Genomic DNA, 14165 nt, shown 5'->3' on the forward strand with positions numbered 1-14165 from the left:
TAGTGGTTCGGTGCACCCCAGCACCTACATCCACTCCCCAAGACCTCTTGGGAATTTCACTATAATCCTACAGATTACAGCCGGTTATTTTACAAGCTCACAACCCAATTTGTTGTTTTACGAGCGCACAACGAACTCGGTCGGTTTTCCCAGGCTCACCGACTAGAACCACCCCGATTGTTTTTCCGGGATCACAATCAAACCCTTACACCGTTGGTTTCGACCTAGGCTCACCAACAAACCTCTCACCGTTGGTTTTCCTTTTGGCTCACCAACAAACCTTAACCCCTTGATTCAATCCCTTGATTGAATCAAGTTACAAGATATTAAAAACAAAGTTTAAAACAAATCAAAGCTTCTTAAACAAGCAAATATAACAATATAAACAAATAGAGTAAAGAGAAGCCCTCAAACGAGTTTTGAAGATGAAGGAGCTCGGCTTCTTCTTTACTTGACCCTCTTCTGATTTGGCACGAAGTAGAGGATTACCGAGGCAGCACACGGATGGAGACGAAGCTTTGGGATGCACTTAGATGCTCTTCTTCTCTCTATTTCACTTTGAGTGGCCCTTTTGTGCTTATGGGAGATTTTCCTTGTAATCTCTTTGAAATCTCTTTCCTAAATGTTCTCTCCCACTTCCATGCCTTCTCCCCTAGCTCTCCTCTTGTTTTTATAGCTTTAGATGGCGTGGAAACAAGAATCTAGCCGTTAGAGACAAAAATAGAGCCGTTGGACACAGTCTGCACCTCCTGACAATATTACCGTTGGGATCGGAGTCGACTCGCGCGATCAGGAGTCGACTCGCCTGTTGCAGGAGTCGACTCGTGCTTTACTGGAGACGACTCGGCCACTGTTCCAAATTTGAATTAATGTGCTTGCCTTGTCCTTGGGTCGACTCGGATCAAACTGGAGTCGACTCGCCAATGGCTGGAGACGACTCGGGTACTTGGGGGTCGGCTCATTCTCAGGAATCCAGAGGACATACTTTCTGATTTTCTTCCTCGAGTCGACTCGGATTCCCTTTGAGTCGACTCGGCTCTCAGAGCCCGAAAAACTGATCCTCTGTATTTTTGGGTTCGCGCTGCCTTGGAGTCGACTCGAACTGTCTTGGAGTCGACTCGCCTCTCAGAGACGAAAATACCATCTTCTGTCTTTGGGGTTGCGCTGTCTTGGAGTCGACTCGGACTTTGTGGGAGTCGACTCGAATCTCAGTGTCCGAAAAACTGCTCTCTGACTTTTCCCTTGTGTAACACTGAGAGTCGACTCTCGCTTTCTTTGGAGTCGACCAGCCAACCATCGGAGTCGACTCGCGTTCCACAGGAGTCGACTCGAATCTCAGCCCTAAATGTCTTTTCTGTCTTTCTGTCTTGTTACTCCCTGGAGTCGACTCGTTCTACTCTGGAGTCGACTCGAAGACTGTTCTTTTGAATTTTCCTTTGAATTTGCTCCTCCAATTTGAATCCTTTGAACTTGAAACTTGGGCCAATAAATTGTAGCTTTCTTCCAACTTTTCTTGAGAGCTTTGGAGGTCTTCTTGTGTTCTTTCAACTTGCTATGTTCCTTGCAAAATAAATATCTTTCTCCTTGCAACACAAACATTAGTATTTATACTTCAAGGTTTTGTGATCATCAAAATCAATATCTTTGGGTCATCAGTCTCCCCCTTTTTGATGATGACAAAACTTGGAGTATATGCAATATAAAATATATTGTGTTCTAGAAGTAATACATAGCTAAGTTGCATGAAGTAGAAAACATATATATTTAAAAAACATACTTCATGATAATGCTTTAGATTTAATCATCTTAACACAATCAACATATTTCAATTTAAGCTGATTTGTATTCAATTCAAAACACAAAGCATTATGAGCATATACTTAGATATTTCTCCCCCTTTTTGACAACATCAAAAAGATAGTGAAACATTAAGCACAAAGATAAGAATCCTCAAATATTTCTTTTCCTTATTGTACTCTGATTTGCATGTCAAATTATTGCAAGGCAATAATATTAGAATCAGATTAATGAGCATAGATCAGAGCCAATTAAGATAATTTCAGAGCAGAACACATCGAATGTGATTCCAAGAAATTTTCTAATTTGATACCACAGATAGTTTTCTAATCAAGTGTAGGTGGAATCGTTCTTAAGTTAATTCAAGAAGTACCACAAATGATATTCAAAGAAAGTTCGAGTGGAAATTTAACCTCTCTTCAATAATAAGTATGAAAGCTTGTTCATTTAAGATCTTTTGCCCAATCTATTAAGTATTTTATCAACATGAGAGCAATTTAATTAATTTTCAGAGTAAAAGATCAAAACTTATATACTTGAAAGACATATCATCATGTTGGATCATTAATTCTTAATGACTTCAAAGTTCTTTTATGATAATAAGAGCATTGGGGCACAAATACCAAAATATGAATTCATGCAGTTTTTGATACATCTTAGAGCTCTTTTACAAACTTTCTTTTATTCCTTTGGAAAATAAGCACAATTTGATACATATATAAAAATATGAATTGGCACAAAATTGAAGTTCTAAAGAGCAAGCTAATTAGGACTCATTAGTGAATTCCAAAATAGATTTTCTAAGAGATACTCAAGAAAATTCAACATGTTATTCTCCCCCTTTTTCATTAGATTAGAGGCTCTTAAGATCAACTATTTGAATTGCAATTTGGTTCATGATTGATGCATAAGACATACTAACCAAATAACAAGCCTCAAGGTGTATCGTAAAAAATTTTCTTTCTCCCCCTTAATTGATCATTCCATTTAAAAGTTTAGAATTTGAAGATAATGTTCAATAAAATTGTCAATCTCAAAAATATATTTTCTATAAGTTTCAGCTTATTTTCATAAGACTCAAGGTTTGAGATAGGACTTCCTTTATAGAACTCATCTCAAGGTATAAACTTATGATATAATTAAAGCAAGTCTTGCTATATAAGGAGGTTCATAAAAATCAAGGTATGCATTAAAGTAACTTTAGGATAAGAATCTAAAGCTCCCCCTCAAAAGATGCATTCCTCTTTAATCATTCTTTTCTTTTGTTGAATTTCAGATTTTACTGACAAGCGTGAATAAACCTGAAATTCTATGATATCGAGAATGTAGAGTAATCTAGAACTGTTCAAAATTTATAGCAATCACTCTTTTTAATTCTTTAAGAACAAGTTATGCTTTCTCCTAATCTTAGAGAAAATGTATAGAAATATTAGTCAGAAAATGATTCATTTGAAGCTCAGTTTCTTTCAAAAGCATTTACATTTTCTTTCTTTTAGAATCATTTGAGTGAGCTGAAATTTTTCTAGCTTTAAGATCATTCACTCTATATATATATATTCTGATGGAAGTCTTTAAGAATGTAGGAGAGAAAAACATGATTATTGAGGTATGTATATTTATAGAACTCAATTTCTTAATCACAGTTTTTCAGCAATGTATACATGAATCACAATAAATATTTTTAATATCAAAATAAAATCATATATTTAAAAATATTTGCTTGCAATCAAGATCATTGACAGACACATCATTTAGACCAATATTAGTATACTTTGAAGATAAGAAATGATATGTTTCGGATGCGTATCGGAGCAATCAACCAAGGCATCAAAATTAATTCTGTTTTTCTTAAATTAAGACTTTATTTAGAAATCATATGGAGTTTAAGCTTTTATACAAAATCAGATTCTGAATTACATAGGATTTTCAATAGAGGCTTTCAAAATCATAATTTGAGATATGTATCGTCCACATTATAGCTCATCTTAAATCATTACGATTGAAAACACATATTTCAAGCATATTCAGAATATTTGTATTTATGTTGAGTTCTGGTATGAGTTAGCACATTATATATCAAAGTTAATCAAGTTGAAGGATAAAACAAACTCAATTCATTTTGCCTAAATAGAGATATCCTTCTCTTCTCTTTTTTACAAATTTATTCAACTTTCAGATTTTAATGATGATTGTGAATGACAAATCTGAAATTTCTTTTCAATAATACCAAACAAAAAAAATTTTATGTAGTATTTCAAACATTCAATCAAATTGTCCAAGCATGGAGCATTACAAAATATTGAGAACCCAAAATTCAAAGCATCATGCCATATGCAAAATATATTATGTGTTAAGTCATGCATTAGAATATTAAGAGTAAGCATATCAAGGATCAAAATGACTTGATTCTTCTTATATACTTTCATTAACTTTGTCTTTCATTTTTACTTTCTTATGCTCTATACTCTATTTGCTCCCTATCCGGTGGAGTTGGGAAGGGGCACGAGGTACTACCACTAGCCTCCCTCTTGTGCCGTCCCTAATATGCCCTACACCGAATAGTTGGGTCAAATAGTGCCGGGTACTACCACTAGCCTCCCCATTGGCACCATCCCTATGATGAGCAATATAGAAAGATTAAAATGTTTACTTCAAACTTTCCCTGTTTAAGTGTAATTAATTATGGATTTTATCCCTTCCAAAAGAATGCTCACACAAGTCTCACAAATGTGCCGAATATATTATGTTTGTTTTGCTTTTCCTTAAGATTGAAGTATTTGCCTTTACTTAGATTTTACTTCTCTTGAATAATATCCATTTTCTTTTCTTTATCTCTCTCTCTTTTTGTTATTCTCAAGTAATTTACATGAAGGAGCAGAATAAAGAGTTAATCTTATGTATCATATATATGTATATCATGCAAACAATATTTTCATTATGCTCATAGATTCATAACTTCTCACAAGTTATTTTACATCAAAATTTTAAGCATATACTTATGTATTTCATGGTTATGATATAGTCAAAGAAATAATTTAGTTTGGGCAAACCATGAAACAGTTTCTAAAAGTATAAGTCAGTCAATACACATATAGACATGATATCAAAAATTAATAATTAAAGAATTTAATCATGCCATAATAAGATTTAAGTTATTGACTTTGCTCAATTAATTTATGAGAAAGATATCTAAAATTACCTATTCATTATATATTCTTCAAGCCAAACTAGATTTCTTATGTGTGAACTTTTGGCTGAAGAAGATCCTCTCTCTTGTTTGCATGTGAATGTTTATTGTATCTTATGTGGAGGTGTCCTTCAAGTTGAAATCTCTCATTTTCTTGCTCAAGGATCCTGCATTATTAACAAACTCCTTCTCTTTCTTGGAAGAAAGTCTTTAGTTTCTTTAAGATACAAAATATTCATTCAACATATTTCTTAACTAGATGACTCAATATAAGATATGACAATAATCAAATGTTGAATCACTTTACTCAAGAGATTGCCTAAATATAAGCAAGCACATGTCACTTGAACTAAAGAGATAGTTTCATTAACCAAGATGGTTCAAGGACAAGCATGTGAGGCAATAGGAAGATTCATCAAGGTCAAATCAAAAAAAAAAAAAAAATTTTTTTTTTGTTTTTAGAATCAATTTAGCTTAGATTCTATTTGCTTAAGATAATTATCAACAAGACATGCTAGCTAAGTTTTAATCAACTTATCTTAAACAATTGTTTCTATCAAAATTCAGATTATGATTTATTTGTTATCAATAAAATATGATTCATTAAAGTTAGATTGAAGTCCTGCACAAGGTAGCATAATGAGAATACAATCTGGTCTACGAGCTGTATGATAAAATAATTATTCTATCATGCTTCAATACAGCTTTAAAACAATAGATCAACTTTGCTCATTCTTTTCAAATTCTACAAGATGGGGTCATAGACATACCTTCTTCATGCCAATCTTCTATGAGAGTTTTCTTGTGGACTAATTTTGGTCAATGAAGATCACCTTTCTTGTTTGTCTTAGTTTGGAGTTTGAGAGAAGATGTTAATTCATTCATCATACATATTTCAAACTCACCTTGCATGAGCTTAGTAAAATCTTCATATAACTCTTCATTAGTAGAACCAAAAATGATGTCATCAATGCATACCTTGAGCAAATAAGATATCACAAATTTTTCTTTTTGATGCATAGATTTATCACTATTACTTTCTATAAAAAAAAGGTTACTTAAGCTTTTATATCCTGCTTTTGATGCTTGTTCCAAATTATATATTGCTTTATCATATTTGTAATGAGTGTTTTCAAATATGGTGGTTATTTAACATATATCTTTGTTAATAAGCACCTAGGAGTGTATTCTACACATTCATTTGATAGAATATAAAGCTCATAAAGCAAGCAAATGATAATGGTGATCTTTACTTCTAATCATGCAAGAATTTTCTTAAGATCTATTTCATCTTTTCTTAATTTAGTCTTTTAGTAGTCATCAATTTTTCTTTATTAAGTCCATTTCTGAAAAACTCAATTTGGTTCTAATTATTAACAAGTTTTCAGATTGTTATATGCAACAGATTAACCATATACATATATAATTTTAATTTCAGTTTCTTGATCATTAATCATTAGTCTCATAAAGAATAAAATGAATTGATATTTCTACAACTCGAATCTTTTCATTGAATGTTCTATATGCATTGCTTGATGAATGATATCTAAGAATAGAAATAGCTTTATCAGATTTGGCATTATTTTCATAAGAACATATCAAGCATAACGTGTACGACTGAAAGATATGCAATAGTTTATTTTCTATTTTTCAGAAGAACAAAAAGAAGTTTTCATAAAAAATAGATCTAATAGAAATCATATGTATGACAAGCAGTGATGATAGCTTTTAAAAATTATTTAAGTAGATGACTATCATACACAATTGTCTTTTTCATTTCTTCAAGAATTCTATTAACCCTATTTTACTTAAGGTGTCCTTGGTGCTGAAATAATTAATTTCTGTATAAACTTTATCAGGATTTTGGTTTTCTACACTGTGCCATGATACTCTTTATCTTCACAGTTTGGAAACCTTTTTCATTTGAAACACTTTTACAGGATTTAGCAAATACAGAAAATTCTTTAATTTTATTTGCCAAGAACAAATCCAATGTAAGCTTTTGAAAACTTAGTGATGGAAACAACATCTTTAGATTTAGAAATTGATTCTTGTTTGTTTCCTTAGTTAACATGCATAGTAAACTTTGACCTTTCAGAAGATAATCTAAGTAAGCCAATGGCAAGGTCTTTTGAGATTAAGTACATACTAGCATGAGTTGATTTTATATGCCAAAGATGGTTTCTTTAATCTTGGTATTCATAGTGCATATATTCAAAAGCACACCAAGTACACATTATCATATCTATGATCAATAAACAATAATACCATGGATAAAAACTCTCAATCAAGCATATAGAGAATTCATAGAGTTAATCTTAATAAATTGATTAATCATTTAGCAACTTATCCAATAGTGAGTAAAGTATACTATAAAATGAAATGATTTGATTATATTTTCAAAAGTATTTTCTATATCACAAAATTGATCAATACTAGCAATTCATATCAAATACTAAAGCAAAAATAATGATGAGATGCAAGGATTACTGATTTTATTATTATTATTTTTGTTAATAACTTTTCATAAGTATATTATAAGTTTCTTTTGTTCCATGGGTATCTTGGCACACCTATGTCTACATCCTCATATTTTCATTTTGGGTACCCAAGCTTGCTTGGGTCCTTGAGAGTTAGGACATATGGTTCCTTTTGGAACCCAAATCTGTTTAATAGTAATAACTTTATCATTTGATTTAATTGTGTTAGAACGATGGAAAAAGTTGTTATGCCCATTCTTTTCATGTTTGAAATAAGTTATCTTATTTAATGGTTTGCTTGGTGAGTTGATAACCTTTTTCTCTAGAGATTTATTGTTAAGTAAAGGAGTCAATCCAAGTTTTGATTTATCATAAGCAACATATTGGCTTTCAAACATTATTTTTAATCGTTCTGAACTTACGGTGAATTTGTTGATAAAAGATTTTAATTGATTAATTTCTTTACTTAAGTTTTGATTTTCTTTAATTAAGCTATGATTTTTCTGAATCAATTCTTCTGAAAATGACCTTAAGCTTTCATTTTCAAAATTTAGTTTCTTAAGATTTTTATTCTTCATAGCTAGTTTTCTACATTCACCATACAAATCATGAAAAGCATTTAAAAGTTCATTATAAGAATATTCTTCATGAGATTCATTTGGTGTAAGATTAGATTCAGATTCTACTTTATCTTCTTGTACCATAAGACATAAATTAGTTACCTCTTGTGGTTCATTGTTGCTCCTAACTTTCAATTCCTTGTCTGACTTTCTCTTGGTCAAGGCTTTCTTGCGTTTTACCTCTTTCTTCCTTTCTTCTTGCTTCCTCTTCTTCTTTGTCTTTAGGAAGCTGATTTGCCTCGGAGTCGACTCGGACCTTATTGGAGTCGACTCGGTTAACTTGAGGGTCGACTCTGGAATACTTGGAGTCGACTCGTTCACAGGACCTCCAAAACTAAGTCTCTGTTTTTCTCTAGGAGTCGACTCGGACAACCTGGGAGTCGACTCGACTGAGGTGGGAGATTCAACACCTTTTTCTGCAGTCTCATTGTTAGTAGGTAATTGAAGCACATGTGAGCTAATCTGAGATTTATCATAAATATTTTCTAAAGTATCCCAGATCTCCTTAGCAGATAAGCATGCAGAAATTTCATTAAACTTCGTTTCTTGAATAGCACAATATAACATGTTCATAGCATTAGCATTCAATTGTGCTAAGTCCTTTTCATTAATAGTTTGAGAGAGTGTGTGAAGGTCATTTATTATGATTTTCCATAAATAATAGTTTTGTGATTGAATAAAAATGCGCATGCGTATTTTCCAATGAGTATAGTTTATGCCATTAAATAGTGGAGGTGTATCAATTGATTGTCCTTCTCCTAGAAAACTATCTATTTGAGTTGTCATGATCTTTGGCTCTGGATCGTGAGATCAATAATTAAACTTAGAGCACCTGCTCTGATACCACTTGTTGCCCAGTAGATACAACCCAAGAGGGGGGGGGGTGAATTGGGTCTTTTAAAACTTTTAACCTACTTCTGAAAGTTTTTGATTAATTATGCTAAGTTGTATGGATGCACAGTGAAAGTCAACAGTTTGATGTATAGAATGTGACTTGATTGAATATGCTTGCAACTAAAGGATGCGCGGATAACAGTAAAACAAGCAATTTATCTAAGTAAGTAAGTGTGTTAGTTAGACAATGACAAGAGGCATTACAAACACAACAAACATATAGTGGTTCGGTGCACCCCAGCACCTACATCCACTCCCCAAGACCTCTTGGGAATTTCACTATAATCCTACAGATTACAGCCGGTTGTTTTACAAGCTCACAACCCAACTTGTTGTTTTACGAGCGCACAACGAACTCGGTCGGTTTTTCCAGGCTCACCGACTAGAACCACCCCGATTGTTTTTCCGGAATCACAATCAAACCCTTACACCGTTGGTTTCGACCTAGGCTCACCAACAAACCTCTCACCATTGGTTTTCCTTTTGGCTCACCAACAAACCTTAACCCCTTGATTCAATCCCTTGATTGAATTAAGTTACAAGATATTAAAAACAAAGTTTAAAACAAATCAAAGCTTCTTAAACAAGCAAATATAACAATATAAACAAATAGAGTAAAGAGAAGCCCTCAAACGAGTTTTGAAGATGAAGGAGCTCGGCTTCTTCTTTACTTGACCCTCTTCTGATTTGGCACGAAGTAGAGGATCACCGAGGCAGCACACAGATGGAGAGGAAGCTTTGGGATGCACTTGGATGCTCTTCTTCTCTCTATTTCACTTTGAGTGGCCCTTTTGTGCTTATGGGAGATTTCCCTTGTAATCTCTTTGAAATCTCTTTCCTAAATATTCTCTCCCACTTCCATGCCTTCTCCCCTAGCTCTCCTCTTGTTTTTATAGCTTTAGATGGCGTGGAAACAAGAATCTAGCCGTTAGAGACAAAAATAGAGCCGTTGGACACAGTCTGCACCTCCTGACAATATTACCGTTGGGATCGGAGTCGACTCGCGCGATCAGGAGTCGACTCGCCTGTTGCAGGAGTCGACTCGTGCTTTACTGGAGACGACTCGGCCACTGTTCCAAATTTGAATTAATGTGCTTGCCTTGTCCTTGGGTCGACTCGGATCAAACTGGAGTCGACTCGCCAATGGCTGGAGACGACTCGGGTACTTGGGGGTCGGCTCATTCTCAGGAATCCAGAGGACATACTTTCTGATTTTCTTCCTCGAGTCGACTCGGATTCCCTTTGAGTCGACTCGGCTCTCAGAGCCCGAAAAACTGATCCTCTGTATTTTTGGGTTCGCGCTGCCTTGGAGTCGACTCGAACTGTCTTGGAGTCGACTCGCCTCTCAGAGACGAAAATACCATCTTCTGTCTTTGGGGTTGCGCTGTCTTGGAGTCGACTCGGACTTTGTGGGAGTCGACTTGAATCTTAGTGTCCGAAAAACTGCTCTCTGACTTTTCCCTTGTGTAACACTGAGAGTCGACTCTCGCTAGCTTTCTTTGGAGTCGACCAGCCAACCATCGGAGTCGACTCGCGTTCCACAGGAGTCGACTCGAATCTCAGCCCTAAATGTCTTTTCTGTCTTTCTGTCTTGTTACTCCCTGGAGTCGACTCGTTCTACTCTGGAGTCGACTCGAAGACTGTTCTTTTGAATTTTCCTTTGAATTTGCTCCTCCAATTTGAATCCTTTGAACTTGAAACTTGGGCCAATAAATTGTAGCTTTCTTCCAACTTTTCTTGAGAGCTTTGGAGGTCTTCTTGTGTTCTTTCAACTTGCTATGTTCCTTGCAAAATAAATATCTTTCTCCTTGCAACACAAACATTAGTATTTATACTTCAAGGTTTTGTGATCATCAAAATCAATATCTTTGGGTCATCAGATATTGATATTAATATGTTCGTCCATCATTAAAGTTTATTATTTAATATGAAATAGATATTTAGCTATTAATACCTTCTATTTATTGTAATTTATTATGTTGTCATATTGTATGCTAAAAATAGTTAGAAAAAAGAGCTAAAAGCCATACCTAGTGTATTGCGCCAGGTGAGTATTAAGAGTTTTTCCAACTTGTGTAGAGTTATCCATTTGTCATATGAATACCAGTATTAATCATACCAATAATAATGATAGAAGTTTCCGCTCAACGATCATCCAAATTTATTGTTGTCGTACAATAGAAATTTGGATATTAAAGTCTTCTCCTTATTATAACTTATTACATTGTTACATTGCATGTATTTCAGAAACAGCTAGAGAAAAAGAAGAAAATTATACTCCACAAATCATGCGGGTTATATGCTAGTACCGTATAAATTTTAGGCTGGGTCGACTAGGTTCACAAATCATTTACTCTAACTAGACCCGATTTATGATCAGGCCAATTCACAATTTGCGATCTAAGCTCAGCCTATCCCACAATTTTGCCCAACCAACTAATAATGTAAGCCGAGTTGAGTGGGCCATTGGCTGGCTTGGTCGCATCCATAGTGATCCTGTGTAATTATTATATATTTGAGTGGGTCGTGGGCTGGCCTGGCTTGGTTAACAAGGGGTAAAGATTATAGTACATTTTGCATGGGGACTGGCTATCAAGTTCTCATACTTAGCGTATAACACATGCAATGTGTACCGTCCAAATTTTTCTTCTTTTTTTAACTGTTCTTAAAATACAGTATAAAATTAATATAATAGAATAGATAACAGAAATAAAATAGAATGTAATAAATATAAGAGTAATTATTTTCTAAAATAAGAACCGAATTAATAATATTAATTAATAAGGATGTCCATGTGGTGAATGGAGAGCTTAATTAGCACAATTAATTAAGCCCCTATTTTAGTTTATATATATATATATATATATATATAGTAGATAATAGATATAATGTATAATAAAATATATAGTCAAATAAATATGAAATTTTTTATTATTATTCAAAATAAAGATCTTATAAATGATATCATTAATATGAGCATTTATATGGTGAATGAAAAGCTCCAAGCCTCCATTTTACTATATATATATATATATATATATATATATATATATATATATATATATATATATATATATATATATATAGCTATTAGATTTTATTTTCATTTTAGTTCTCCATGCTCCATTTTTTATTATCTCAACCTTAGAAAACATGTGATTTTCTGGCTGACGACATCCCGCTTATATAGGCGTTTCATTAAAAGTTTTTTCCTTTTTTTGGATCAAAGTTTCAGCAAAAGTTTAATGATAGTCTTTCCAACCGAGAACACCGTTGCCTATTCCCTCATCTATAAATCCCTCCTAAGGACTCAGCCTCCAACCCACTCCCCTCCTCCTCCCTAATTGCCTTAAAAAACCCATTAAAGCAAGCCAAGCCCCTCCACCATGGTCATGCCAACTCTCCTCTGCGTGGCCTTCTTCACCGCCCTCCTCATTCAAGGTTTGTTTCATGGATCCATCTAAATGTCTCAGAGCTTTTACTCTTTTTCCTTTTATTGATTTCTTAATCGTTGTGAGTAACATCTGTATGTGTTAAAAAAAATATAACTATATTTCAGATGGCCGCTCAGCTACATTCATCTTCAAGAACAGCTGCCGCCAAACGGTGTGGCCTGCCACGCTGTCAAACCCCACCGCCCCGGCGCTCTCGAAGACCGGCTTCGAGCTCGCCCCCTCGGCCTCCCTCTCGGTCACTGTCCCAGCCAAGTGGGCTGGCCACATGTGGGCCCGGACACTTTGCTCCACCGATGCCTCGGGAAAATTCTTATGCGCCATCGGCAGCTGCGGCACCGAGTAGGTTTCCTGCCTCGGCTCCGGGGGTGCCCCACCTGCCACTCTCATCGAGTTCACCTTGTAGGGCTACCAAGGAAAGGATTTCTATGACATCAGCTGCATAGATGGCTTCAATTTGCTGGTCTCCGTGACTCCGCGGGGCGGAGCGATGAGACATTGCAATGCCATCGCCTGCTCGGCTAATATCATTGCGTTGTGCCCGCCGGAGCTGCAGGTGAAGGTGCGGCGGAATGGCGGCGTGGTGGGATGCAAGAGCGCTTGTTTGGCTTTTAATACGGACCAATACTGTTGCAGGGGAGCCTATGGAAATCTGAACACATGCAAGCCCACGAACTACTCCCGGCTATTCAAGAAAGCATGTCCTCAGGCTTATAGTTATGCCTACGACGATCGTAGCAGCACCTTCACTTGTGTGGGGGCTAATTATCTCCTTACCTTCTGTCCTCGACAACGTTGACCTAATTTGCCGAGAAATACTTGTGCATCTGAAATTGTTGTGAAGCGTTGAGAGTACGAGGTCAATAGGCACAATAAATTTTATTTTATTTCTCTTGTGTTTTAGAGGAAGATGGGATACAATCAACTAAATAAAAATATTTGTTGGACCGAAACATCGCTTTTCTTTTCTTGTGGTATGTAGTTCGCACTATTTCTTTCCTCCCGGCTACTGCTTTTGTCTATGCAGCATATCTAACAACCTCTTTCACCTCTGATTTTTTGAGGATATTATTCTTATCTTACTATGATATAAATGAAGAGTTTCACATTTGAAACTCTGATACAAATGAACAGTAACTGGCATGGTGAAATGCTAGTTAGTGTACAGAGAAAACAGAGAGAAAAATGAAATGAAGAAGAAGAAGAATGTATTAATTTTCCTTGCCCACTATTGAGCTGTGATACAGTATTTATAGAGCAGAAATGAAGGTTCCAGAATTAGGTAAATGAGCTGGTAGATCTCAGCTGTATTTGTTACAAGAAACTAATTCAAAACTAATCCTGGTAAACAGTTTTCATAACAGTTCTGGGAGACAGTTTGAGAGAAGAATGATGTGGCATTCTAACACCCCCCTTCAAGCTGATGGAGGCATTCTAACCTTCAGCTTGGAATAGAGATGATGATGTCAAGAAATGGAAACTGGTTTGGTGAACAGATCAGCTGGTTGATCCTCAGTGGCTATATGAGCCAAGCAAATTTCGCCGGAGTGAACCTTTTCCTGGACGAAGTGGTAATCCACTTCGATGTGTTTCGTCCGGGCATGAAAGACTGGATTGTTGGCGAGAGCAATGGCAGAGATGTTGTTACAATGTAAAACTGTGGGTGCAGAAGACAAAACCTGAAACTCGGAGAGAAGACGTCGAAGCCAGATGAGTTCAGAAGCTGTGACTGCCA

At 35.3% G+C, this 14165-nt stretch overlaps 1 pseudogene; it reads left to right on the plus strand.

Moving 5' to 3' along the window:
* The first annotated feature begins 12364 nt into the window (after positions 1–12364).
* On the plus strand, positions 12365–13330 carry LOC103715410 (thaumatin-like protein 1b; annotated as a pseudogene).
* Positions 13331–14165: the final 835 nt, after the last annotated feature.

This window comes from Phoenix dactylifera, chromosome 6, assembly GCF_051530095.1.
Source record: "Phoenix dactylifera cultivar Ajwa chromosome 6, Ajwa_hap1_PhDact_Kaust_v1.1, whole genome shotgun sequence".
Classification (NCBI taxonomy): Eukaryota; Viridiplantae; Streptophyta; class Magnoliopsida; order Arecales; family Arecaceae; genus Phoenix; species Phoenix dactylifera.